Source organism: Aethina tumida, chromosome 5, assembly GCF_024364675.1.
Source record: "Aethina tumida isolate Nest 87 chromosome 5, icAetTumi1.1, whole genome shotgun sequence".
Taxonomy (NCBI): domain Eukaryota; kingdom Metazoa; phylum Arthropoda; class Insecta; order Coleoptera; family Nitidulidae; genus Aethina; species Aethina tumida.
This window is the reverse complement of record NC_065439.1, coordinates 23,776,634-23,791,064: the sequence shown is the minus strand read 5'-3', so window position 1 is coordinate 23,791,064 and position 14,431 is coordinate 23,776,634. Positions and strand designations below refer to the sequence as shown.

Here is a 14,431-nt window from a genome sequence, read left to right as displayed (position 1 = left end):
AGGCGTAAAGATTATGTATTGAATTATTATAAATAGAAAAAAGCGGCGCGTACAAATATTTTATGCACGTTATTGATATACAAACGTGTTTTCATGGTTCGTGGATCCTGTGATGTTGATGGTTGCCAAAAATTTTACGTTTCAAAATAATCTAATGGCCGTTACGTTTTGTGTAAATAAATGAAATCCGTTCGACAATTAACACCCGACCACATAATAAATTGTAAGAAAGTGTTCGCAATGTAATTTGAATAATAAATTAATAACATAATGACCATTAAAATGTGGAAATGCAAATGGCTGGCGGTAACTTTCAAAACATGTATATGCATATAGGAAAAAGTCGACTTATTTAAAGGAAGAAAGTCATAAATCAAACACACAGGTCGTTGTGTACTTTCGATTTTCAAAGTTGAATGCATTATTATATGATGGGTTTTATCTGCCGTCGAGTCAGCAAAGAATCCGACCCGATAGACCGTAAACTAAAACACATTGTGTTAGGTATAATGGGTTATTTTTAGAGTTGGCCATTCTTCGGTAAATTAATTGCAAAAACTTCAATTTACATAGTCTCCGCCGTCCGTTTTTGCTGCGACAATGGATGCTTTAAACAATGGGAACTTATTAATCAGCTGAACGTTTCACAATCGACAGCTGCATTACATCCAATTATATTTCTCAACGTTCCCATCCATGAAATATTTCCCTGTTTTTTATTTTCGCGTACCATTAAAATATATGTCGACGGTTTCGCGGGAAATCAAGTGTTTTCGCCGGTTCAAGATACCGTAACAAATATGTTTTCGTGCACCGGCGAACAAACCATTAGCGTTTTACTAATTTGGAGGAGGTCGCCGGTTTTATTTTTATGTGTCATGCACAATAGAACTTGAATGCTTTTTTAAATAGTCTTTCTTTTCATACCTAATATCTTATGTCCTTATATCTCAATTTGAGATAAAGTAGGTTAATACAATATTTGATAGCTTAATAGTCACTCATAAAAAAATACAATATTAAATATCTTAAAATATATCAGATATGAGATATGAGTGTCAAGTATAAAATTGGACAGCTTTAACAAAGTCATTGATGAAAAATACTACTGTTTAGAAAATATAATATTAAACATCTTAAAATTTATCAAATGTATCCTTATATCTTAATATGAGTTAAAGTTTATCAAATATCATATTTGGAACTTTTAACAAACTCACACATATATTATTTTCTTTATTAATTAATATCTCAAAATTATCAAATATATCCTTCTTTTTTTTGGGATAAACTTGGTCAAATGTTATATTTGGCAACTTTAACGAAGTCATTTATAGATAAAATTTATCAAATATCACATTCGGTAGTTTTAACAAACTAACTCACAACATAAATAATATTTTCCTTATGTTTCATAGCGTGCAATAATATATATCTCGAAATTTATTAAATATATCTTTATTTCTTAACTTGAGGAAGAAATTCATATATATTAATATAATATTAAATATATTATAATTTAACAAATAAATCCATATATCTTAATTTGAGATAAAGTTGGTCAAATATAATATTTGGCGGCATGAAAATTCATATTTTTCATATTTTTCATAGTCGACAATATTAAATATCTCAAAGTTTATCAGATACATTCTTATGTCTTAACTTGATACATTTAAATATAATCCAAAAAGTATGTTTTTTTTTTGACATTTTTATGGAAAAATGAAATAATTTATTATTGATTCCAATTGAAATAAAAAAAGTCACACATTAGGTCTCAAAATTGTGAGATTGGGAATATTCTATTCAGTTTGTCAATTAAGTTTTTATTTAAAACACTTATAATATAGTGTACAATATATTAAAAAATAAGTAACAAAACTTGACAGCTTTTATTCGAGTTGTTTTCAGAATATTTAATAATAACTTAAAGCCAGACCGAAATGATAGAAAGTAACATGAATTCAAACTTAACTTGATTTAGTAAGTACATACATTACGAACCACTAAATTATTTTTGAAATACATAGTGGGCATTTATCATGGATCATATGTGTCTGATGGAGCCGTGCCAAATGCAGATTTTGCCCGTTGTAGATGTTTATATTATATTAATATAATCGATGTATGTCGTCGGATTCCGAGTTTAATTAAATATCTCCACAATTACCGGGGCATTGTGTGCAACAGTGTGCCCGCCTCGGAATGCGTGTCCTTTTGTGGGCACGGAACGTGGACAATGCGAATTACCATACGAGTCGGGAGTCGCGGAGACTCCTGAGTCATCGCCGTCCCGTCCCTCGAATACAAATGGTTCAATTAAAACGACGGAAAAAAAGAGGAAAAACTAACAGTCCCAGACGGGCACGAAATGCTGCTCATTGTCGAACATATTTGGAACGCTGCGAATGGTTTTAATTGGTATTTATGGGCATGAACTTGGCTGGTCGAGTCATAGTTTTGACAAGAGTTGCCAGCATATTGTTGTAATGTTTTATTACATTAATTGTTGATTAGATGTCAAGTTTTTATACTTAATTCATCATTGCTAAGGAATGTTCATTTATTATGATTATAAATATGTTAGTTTAAAAATAAACACCTGATATATATATTATGAGGTATGAGGCATTTGTTATTGAGGTAGACATTTTCTGGTCCACTTCATCAACAGTTCATTGAAAAAGCCGGTACGTCAAACACCATAGTGCAAGTCAATGTAGAAGGTCCCCTTGGACCTTCATGGAAATAGACATTTACATATTTTCGATTGAATGGCCAGAGGGACTACGTGCCACTGTCAACGTGTCCTGGACAAACGGTACCTGGGACTATTGAAATTGAAAGTAAACAATAAAGTGAAGTGAAATAAAACTATAAAATTCTATTTAGTATATTAACTTTTGTGGAACTTCCTATAATATTAGTAAAAGCAAATTGATTAATTAATTAATTTGATGTTCCTGTTGCTTATTTATTTGCTTTTAGACTAAGTAGGTATAAATTAATGATATTAAATTAAACTTGAAAGGAATGGACTAAATAAAATATATTTTTATCTAAATGTATCATAAAAATTCATAAACATGCTTGGAAAGGAAGTTTAAATTAAGTAATAGCTAAAAATAAAATTAATTATTTTTATTATATTATAACCAAAGATAATTAAGTTATATTTATTTAGAGTAAGTTAAATGTACAACAATTCAAACCATAAATTTTATATAAAATGAAATAGATATCAAAAATTGCATAAGAATTTACCAAATTTAAACCAATTTCAATTAAACTAAATTGAAAATAAACAATAGTGTTGTTTTTAATTATTATCCTATATGCTGTATAAATTTCTGACTTATTTTATGAATTTAACTCTTTATAGAATTGAATGAATTTTAATTAAATTACAAATGTTTTATAAATTAATATTTAAACGGCAATTTTCAAATGAAAGGAGTCAAATGAAACGAAATTATTTGAACCGAATATGTTATATTTGTTAGAAAATCAATTTTACTGCATAATTAATATATATATATATATATATATATATATATATATGATAGATTAGCGACTGTTAATCTGTCTTTTTAGTTTGATTAAAACACTAAATTCACAATAATACGCTTTATTACAACAAACGTACTTTAACCCTCGACATCTAAAGCTTGACTGCTCGGTTCTTTCTTAAGAACTGCCCCGAATATTAAATGTAAACAAATACTTCAGATTTGCTTATAAAACAAAACTAGTCTAAATAGATGTGAGCACGTCGCATCGGTCCATCGGTGAAGGTGATGACGTAAGCTAACACGGCCTTCCTGACATGTGGGGCGTCCTCGACCCTTCCACAGTTTTGCAAAGATTCACCTGACACCGGTAATCTGTAAACATTATAACAGCAGTACAAGCTCAAAATATATTCGAAGAACTAAGTCTAAACCTTATTTCATTTAACAAAATAGACTGTTATGTGGCACAGTTAACAACCACTAGAAGCTCAGAGGCGGCTCAACCATCAACAGGTCTGTTACACCCATGACTCTCAAGTGCTATCAAAAGATACCATATTCTAGCCAGGAGCTCAGAGGCGGTTCAACCACTACCAGGTCTATTACCCGCTTGTCTCACAGACCCAGAACACAACAATCTAAGCCTGCAGAGCAGGGACCTTAAACATAGCCTGCCGAGCAGGGACCTTTAAACATAGCCTGCAAAGTAGGGACCTTAAACATAGCCTGCAAAGTAGGGACCTCAAACATAGCCTGCGACGCAGGGACCTTAAAAATAGCCTGCCGAGCAGGGACCTTAATCATAGCCTACTAAGCAGGGACCTTTACATATAGCCTGATACACAGGGACCTTAAACAGCCTACTAAGCAGGGACCTTTACACACATTCACACATCAATCTTATTAAATAAATCTATATCCATCATACCTTATAGAATTTCTGTATCTGGCCAGGTTCGTAACTGTTCATGCGCTGCTATTGTAGTTCTACCTCGGCTGCCAATCCTTCGGAGTGCGTACCTCTCATTAGGTAAACAATGCGTTACCTCAAAGGGTCCGTGATACTTTGGTTTCAACTTTCCTCTATTCGACAGCTAACAGCGACATCTAATCCTAACGAACTTGCTTCTGTATGTAGTTCGGTTGACAATTCCAGATCAAAAATGTTGAAAATCGGATAAGAAGTCAATCGCACATTTTCACATTTACATGTCCATTCAAAAGATTTTCCCTCACGTAACAGTGTAAATATCGGTGCTGTTAAAGTTCCAAAGTTTTTCACAAGATGTCTAAAATATCCAGTCAGTCCTTTTTCGATCACACCTAAATATTTCACAGATGTTTGGAAAAAGTTACATTTTTGTATATTTAAGGGCGTCAGTGTCCTTTCTTAAGTTCTTAAGACGTTCTTGAACGGGTCGAGCAGGGCACAACACATCATCAACATAAACAAACGTAATATCGTCTTTAAGTGGTCCAAGGGCTTTAACGATGGCGCTCTGATAATCTGATGGAGAGTTTATGAGATCAAACGGCATTCGGTTGTTCTTTTATTTCTTTCGTAACCCACTCGTCCATTCCTGACAAATTCAAGTCATATTCCTCAAATGCAATTTCTAAATCTTACAAGTCGAAACTGCGCTGCAGCCTCACTTAAACCTTCTGCGCAGCCATCTTCAATGTTACTTGAGTAGTTTGGGCGTTGGCCATTGTCGATAAAATTTCCATGTTTTGTTTTTGGAATCTGTGGTTACTTTCTTGCTACTAGTCTCTCTCCGATGCACTTTCGGTAATGTTCACAACGTTCGGACTCACTGCGCGTTTGTGTTTTTCACTATTGTTTGTTCGTTCACAAAGAAACACAAAAAAAAAAAAAAATATTTTTTTTTAGGTCCTTTCTTCCGGAAATAATTCACGAGAAGATATCCTTTATCCCACTTCTGATGATAGATTAGCGACTGTTAATCTGTCTTTTTAGTTTGATTAAAACACTAAATTCACAATAATACGCTTTATTACAACAAACGTACTTTAACCCTCGACATCTAAAGCTTGACTGCTCGGTTCTTTCTTAAGAACTGCCCCGAATATTAAATGTAAACAAATACTTCAGATTTGCTTATAAAACAAAACTAGTCTAAATAGATGTGAGCACGTCGCATCGGTCCATCGGTGAAGGTGATGACGTAAGCTAACATATATATATATAGATATTTTTTTATTTAATTTTAATTATTTGTATTTTACTTGCCAGAAAAGTTAAATTAATTAAAAAAGTACTAATTTAAAAGAAAGAAGCATTTACTGTCGGTAATTGTTAATAAATTGACTTTGTTTGTCTTAATTAAGATGCATGAACAATTGAACGAAATTAACATACTCGTCTAATTAATAAAAAAATATGTACCATAATATTACCTTTAACGAAATTTCCTTTAACATTGTAAAAGCAAATTTAATATATTAATATTAATTAATAAATTAATTTGGGTTATCCACTGTTTAATTGCTTTCAAATATGAAATTAAATTAAATATGAAAGGAATGTATTAAGATAATAAGGAAATTTTTATTTAATTTTAATTAAGTATTTTACTTAGCTGAAAACTTAAAAAAGCAGTAATTTAAAATTAAAATTATTTTAAATTTATTTTTAAGCATTTTATGTTATAAGTAATATAGAAAAATAATTCGAATAATAAGTTATTCACTATATTCTAGTTATAACAGAACATATTAAATTTAAATCTATTCCCGATCTAAATTGAAATAGTGTTGTTTTTAATTATTCCTATATCCTGATTCCTGAATTATTTTGTGAATTTAAATATTTTATTTTGATACTGGATTGATAACTCCTTTGTGAGTTAATGATAAAACTAAAAAATATAAAAGTACATTTTCCGGTTTAAAATTCTGATTGAATTAGAAATGTTTCAACAAATTTATATTGAAAGCGTAAATTTCATTCGAAAGGAATCGAACCAAATTAGATTATTCGGACTGGACTATATTTCGTGGAAAACCAATTAACTGACGCCGTTAATTATGATAGCATTAAATTATTTTTGTTGCATAGTTTTGATGATATAATTGAATTGATCGAACAAATTGAACAACTAATACGTCGGTGAATTCAAACTATAAGCACCTTATACGTTATTGTATCAAATCATTATTTATGAACGTAAAAAACGTCAACATTAATTGGGTCCTGGAAGATTTATTACATTAATCGCTAGACGAATTGGAGGAAAAAGAAAACGTGAACACAGAATCGTTGAATTTATTTACTCGATGTACCAGACACAACTTTTTTTAATCCCGTGACGTCAAACGGTGTAGCCGATTTATCGTTTCGTTCGGGACGCGTGGGAAAAACGACAGGGTGGCACAAAAGTGGTGGTGTGTGGGTCGCAAGGTCGCCGACGGGGAAGCCAATTTAACTTTTCATTTAGGAAATCCGATGGCGGAAGTGCTGTGTCGTGTTGTGTAAGATATTGATGGAAATCGTCGAGGTATTTCGTTGGCATCAATTTTATATTACAAATGATATTTCCAAGGATCAAGGATCAATGCATGGTATATGCAATTGTTGCTTTCTTTGACATTGGTTTAGAAATTTCAATTTTTAAAATGTAGAAAGTAATTTGGGTGTGCTGAATACGATAATCATATTATTTCTTTTAATTTATCATTTGGTCCATTCATCTAGGTAATGGCAAATTTGTGTTTTTCAGTTCAACATTTTACTTAATGTGACGTCCAGAAAAAACGACTAGTTTGACTGAAATTAATAATATTTCTTTAGAAAGGTGAGCAAATTATACATAAAACATTAATTAATAATGACTGTTTTTTTACAACAGAATACGTAAATGTTTATATCGAAGCTTTTAATCCAGTTCAAATGGATGACAGTTTATTTTTCTTTGGATCATATTAATTTTCATGTGATCCTGAAATATACACCTTGGAATATTGAAATTATTTGTTGTTGAAAAATTTACTCAAATGAAAAGTGAGTCACAAATTTGACATTATGGGTGACCAAATAAATTATTATATATTAAAAAAATAAAATATGGGATATTTTATTCAGTTTATTCCAATTACCCTATAAATATGCATCAGAAACTTCCTATAACATATATTTTGTGTAAACTAGCGTTATTCAAAACATAGTCCATTTGCTACAACATATTGTAATCGAATTTTCGACCAAGTGAAAACAGATGTCACCGCCAGACCCAAAACAACCAGTCAAGCACTCCAATTTAAACAATAAATTATTGATCACACGCGTTCATATGCAATGTCCCGTTCAAGCCAATAAATACATACGTCGAAGCCGATTACATCGTCGAATTAATTACCGAACCGTAGAAAAATCCGGCCCGTTTTCTAACGTTTAAAAATACACCAGAAAAAAAGTCTGTGGCGTGCCGTACTTGCTAAATCGAATGCACCGGTGATTTATACGTGAAATGTGAAATTTTTCGGCGTTAACTGGAACGTAAGCGTGCACAAGAATGTGCGGATTAGGAAAGTGTTAAAATTGTAAGCCACTTGTCACGTATCGAATCCCGATCATCAATGTAAAATACCGCATTTGAATAAATTAAGTCATCGTAAACCTGTACGCACGGGTGACCTAAAATATGTACGTTTCTACGGTGATAAGATTACGACCTAGTCAGGTCATGTATGCGTCTATTTTGGGAACGGACCGCACTAAAATAATGCCACCGTATCGGGAGATAAGTTTGCATTTCAAGTCTCCGAGTTATATTGACAGATAACGAGAAATCACTGTTGTCGCCTTCTAACGACACCCACTTCAGATATTGGTGAATGCGCCGTACGTTGAAACATTTCCTAATAATCGTGCTATTATGATAATCCTATCATCTGTGACTAGGACTTCAAATATTTCAATTTCAACAATGAATGAGCAATAATTATATTATTTATACACAATAAATAATTATCCATATTGTATTGAATACTCGTTTCGAATTACTTATGCGCCATTGTTAAAATATTTTAAACTGTACACCTTGCTGACGATAGATGGCAGCACGTCCGACCAATTGCAGGTGCACAACCCACTATACACATTTTACTACGACAATTAAAAGCCAAAATTCTCAAAAAAAATTCATTGTAATATAATCAATATTTTAATGATTTTTATACATATACGTCAGTAAATACTTGTCTTAATGTATTAAATGATCATTTCGATTTGATAATAATTATAAAATAATTTAAAGTAAACGAAATAAAAAAATAGACGGAATTGTTGACGGAGCAGCACGACCAATCAATTAGAGGTCAGAAACCACTATGCTCATTTTGTTACTATAATTAAAATCCAGAATCCTCAAAAACAAAAAAAATAATTCAATGTAATATAATCAATATTATATTATTTTAATCATTTTTATACACATATATCAGTAAATAATTGTTCATACTGTATTAAATATTCCATTTCTATTTGCTAACAATTATAAAATTATACGTAATTCATAAAAATAGGTATTTCAAAATATAAGAAGTCGATAAATAGACATTGTTGGCGGAAGAGAGCAGCACGTCCGATCAATTGAAGGTAAGCAACCCACTCTACATATTTTACTACGATAATTAAAAGCCAAAATTCCTTGACAAAAAAAAATACGCCGTAATATGATCGTTATTATAATATTTAAATCATTTTTAAACACAATCAGTAAATAACTGTTCATTCTGTATTAAATATTTTTTTTAATTTGCTAACAATTACAAAATTATATGCAATTAATAAAAATATATAATTTAAAGAATAGAAAGTTACTAAATAGACATTGTTGACGGAAGAGTGCAGTACGTTCGACCAACTGAAGGTAAGCAACCCACTCTGCTCAATTGGCTACATAAATAAAGAATAAAGAACAAAAAAACGTACTGCAATTTCTACGACCTTCTCATAATCCAAACAAAAAATCGACACGTTTGACGACGTGTCACCCGTTCCAGTAACATAGTGACAAAAACGGCGATAATCAGTCCCGATCGGGTGTGTGCGAAACACAATAATAAAAAAACGGCACGTAATTAGGAACATGTGCCCGAAGGTCAACGTAACGCGAATATCTTTATTTTTATCCAATGTAAAGGCCATAGTTTCAAGGTCGGACCTGTCTGTGTATTGTCGGATTAGGTGTATTACGTTTTGGCGGGCCGCTTTGGCCGCCGGCCAAATCGGTTATGAATGCGGCGGATTGAAACGTTTCTATCGATTCCCGTCGGCGAACAAGGAAACGCCGAAGGAGTTGTACGAAACCGATTATTCGACGGCCGTATGTATATGGGAGAGTAGGAAAAAACTTTGTACGGAATGAATCACCGCATCGAATTTATCAGTTACACACATTCACAAATTACACCCCCACTTTGCGTCGTCAACTGATGCCACAAATCATCCGGATACGTCGATAAATTTCATTTGCGAAGTTCGAAACTCGACACCCGAAACGCTGATGGATGACTCTCCGAAATTAATCTCCAACTTCGCCAAAAAAAAAACCTCGAACAAAACTATCGTCAGCCTTGAGCCATAAGATCATACTCCGTCACAACGATGGGAGTCATAATCGCTAATTGCCCGTCTCGCAATCGGTTGCGAGACGATAACGATTCAAATTCACGTCTGCAGAATAAATATGAACGGTCCGACGTTAATTATAACGTTATTACGGTGCCCGAACGCGTAATTTTTGGCGCCCAACCTATCGGATCCGATTAATTATGAATGCGAGCGGCCTTCTCTTTTGTTGTACGTGCGCTTAAACGCCGCGATGAAATCTAAACGGGCGTCGGAAAATTGCAAAAGCACCTAACGAGGCTTAAATAATATGCCCTTACGCCACTCTTCCGAGGAGACAGACGTAATGATCCTATCCATTTAAAATTCCGTCAGCATTTCGTATTCAGTCTCTTCTAATTGTTACAATACATCCTTGTTGTTACGCAAAAGCGATCGTAATTAAGGTTTGAATGCAACATGCGAACCGGGTTGCCTATTGTCCGTGTGCAAGTGGTGCCGCCACCTTTTGTACGATTACATTAATTATGGATTGTTGCGAGGCATAAATTTAAACTGTACCTTCATATAGAATTTATGGAGTTGCACTCGGTTGAAAACTTGTTCTGTACAGCTGTTCGAATTACAAAACCGATAAATTCATATAAAATATAATGCGACGTTGTTTATTAGCAATAAAAAGCGGATTGCATCGCGAATACACAATGGTCGTAAACCCGAAATTAGTATGTTATTGATTGCATGCATTAAGCTTGCGTAAAAACTTTTGAAATACTTCCAATGTTTCGTATGCAATAAATTTGGAAACGCCACGATGTGCCCGGAATGTTTTCCCTTTTTTTGCTTGGAAGGATAAACAGCACATTAATAAATCATTAACCTACGTTCACAAAATTAAATATTTAGAGTAATAGTTTCGGGGATTTTTTAAAGGTCCTATTTTAACGAAAATAAAAATTTCTGAGCAGAGTTTAATGACTTGGCATTGAAAGTGAAGATTTTAAACTGGTACAGAAATTGTAACTAGGCATCACTATTAGTTCAGGGTTAGCGTTAAATGAATTTCTTATTTTTAACCAGTGTCAAGGCGTTCTATTAAAAATTGTGGCTTTGGAAATATTAAATTAAGCTAGAGTTTATTGACTCGACATTGGAAATTACTGGACATTGAATATTTATATAATTGAAGAAGATGAAAGTAATTGTTGACATTTTATAAATTGGTAATATAAAAAATATGAATATTCTTCCTGTTCAACAAAATATTATAATTCAATGTACAGAATGTCGAGTACAAGAGGGTCGCTTAAATAAATCTTTGTTATTGAACTGTTGAAACTCGAAACTAATGTATTGTTTTTTTGATGGGCTATATACCTATCGAATCAAATTTCATATAGATAAAACTGTAATAGTTACCATGTAAAGACTGAAAATATGTCTAATTTTTCATGATTTATTTTATATACAATATTTGTTTATTAGAAAGTAGAAATTAACAAAATTTACAATATTATCAAGAACTTTAAAGCTTTTTAAAGTTTTTTGAGCAGTTTACTTGAATGTTCTCTTATAAAATATGATGCAATTAATAAAAAAAAAAAAAAATAAAACATACGAAGTCAATAAATAGACATTGTTGACGGAAGAGGGCAACACGTTCAATCAATTGAAGGTAGCAACCCACTCTAACTATTTTATTACAATAATTAAAAGCCAAAATTCCTCAAAATAGAAAATGCGTTGCAATATAATTGATATTATATTTTAATCATTTTTAAACACATACATAAATAACTGTTCATACTGTATTAAATGTTTGTTTAGATTTACTATTGTCACATGATTTTATTTATATTAAAAACAATATGTTTTTATTGAAAAATAGGAATTAATAAAATTTACAATATTATCAAGAACATTAAAGGTTGTTGATTAGTTTACTTGAATATTTTGTATTTTTACTGATAGCTTTTAACTTTAAATGAATATTTTTTTATGAAATCATTTTCGTTTTCAAAAACTTCAAAATATATTATGATGGCCTTTTCATAGTAGACACCTGATACAAGTCATAAACAGTAGCTTCCTCATAAAATATTTGTATTGATTTTTCCTTATGGATAATGATGGAAGTATTAAACTCTAAAATACATAATTTAAAGTATAAGTCCATGACGTATCCTTGACGGAAGAGGGCAGCATGTTCGACTAAGAGAAGGTATGCAACCAACATTTTACCAGGATAATCGGAAATTAAAGTTTCTCTTGTCAGAAGCATATTTAAAGTTTTTAATTAGTTTTGTTACTGCTGTTAGCGTTTAATTTAAAATTCATTTCTTTCTCAGCAACTCAATAACTGTATAATATATAATTAGCAGCTTAAATAAAATATTTGCACTGATTTATTATCATTATGTAGTAATTATGGAAGCATTAAACTCCATTAAATTGTGAAACCATTAACATTAGATAAAATACGACGGAATAAAACGAATGTCAAAAACGAATTAGTCGCGTAGTTTGCTTACATTAAATTTTATTAGAATCTTTACATAAAACGTTTCAAAATACTCCCAATGTTCTGCATGCCATAAATTTAGCAAATGACCAGACGGAAAGTTTCCTTCTAATTTTTTACTTGGAAATATCGTTAGTTCTATTTCGTGCATAACCACCCACTCAAGAAAATAAACTTTAATAGTTATGCTACTCCAAAAAACTTTTGAATAATGCAACGAAAATAAAATTCGGAGCAGGGTTTATTGACTTGGCATTGTAAATGTAGATTCTAACGTCGAGAAATTGCAATTAGCCATCACTATCGCATTCAAGGCTGGAGCAAAACGAATTTTGTATTTTTAACTAGTTACCCCGCTCAAGGTTAGAAATGTGCAAAAACGAAAATCACATAAAAACAGTTAGCACAAAAGAACCACCGTTGAAAATAATTTTAATCTAAATCTATATAATTTCCTGCAATTACTATTAATTATATACCATAAAATTTAAATTAAACTTATCCGTTTATAGACAAATCGTGGCATGTGAAATGCTTAAAACATTCCATCAATCTGTTTAATTTTATTAACATGCAGAAAAAGAATATATAGAATTTACATTATGATAATTTAATGTAGCCGATCAATTTAATCGTATCTACGAATAGTTAACATACTTAAACACCTATAAATTAAATTAAAATAGAAACTAAACCGGCCGGTATTTAATTAACGTACAATCTAACAATAACTTGCACGTAAATACCTCGATTAAAAACGGTCGCCTTATCGATACGTATTAACAAAATATAAATGATTTGATACATTAAACGTTTACTGCACACTTCACAGTTTTACGACAGTGCGCAACACAAATCGTATCAATTACCAGAATTCAATTCACGCTGATAACACCAACTGCGCAGCGGACAAAATTTTTATTGATAAACGTACTAACAAGGAAGACCCCAATTAGACCCATTTTACAATTGAATACGTATTCCTTTCGGTGACTTGCACAACAAATAAACTAGTATAAATAAACATTTGCCTTGTGTGTTGTTTATATTTAGAAATCCGATTGTGTTCATTATGCGACCTTTGTGATTATTGTTTATAAACGGATTTATTGCTGTTTAAGCACTTTTGCCTTTCGTCGATTGCGAAACGTTAGAACGTTTACCAGTTGAGCCTCCTCAACTTGAAAATCGTTAAAGTGGTTGGGTCTCTTGACGAACTTCGGTAATTGGGGGCTTTCCTTTAAATTGACGGTCTGATGCTGAATGAGCCAGATTGAGTCAGTCATATTGACTGAAGAAGGGAATTTGTTAGATTTTTGTTTGTATAAGAGATAAATTTATATTTGCACACTTATGGAAAGCATTTTTTTTTCCCTTTTAATTGTAATTGACTGTAACTTTGTAATGAGACGAAAACTGGAGACCACGGATAAGTTTGTCTTAGAGCAATTTGGATTAACCCAGATCAGAATCCGTTTACTTAAGCCTCCGAGTACACAAAGGTCGCTAGTTTATTGGAAAGTTACCGACTAACCAAAAATTAGATAAGATAAAACCATCAAATTTGCACAACTTGTTAAATTATGTATATATTGCATTATCTTAATTAGTTCTATAGTGTATTCAAATAAGGTACGTAGAGTGAACAGTACACGATTATTGACAGGGCTGTATTTAAAACTAAAGGTATTCAAATAATAATTTTAAATAAATATTAAAAAATATTCTTTTTGAGTCAATAAAAGACATAAAAATAAACAATAATTTATATTATTTACCGTAATTATAAATAGCAAAATTTAA

General features: G+C 31.7%; 1 protein-coding gene across 3 annotated transcripts in view; it reads right to left on the bottom strand.

The window, feature by feature from the left end:
• LOC109595652 (nuclear receptor-binding protein homolog) overlaps positions 1-14,431 on the bottom strand; it is a 91,206-nt gene that overhangs the window by 16,206 nt on the left and 60,569 nt on the right. The window lies entirely within an intron of this gene.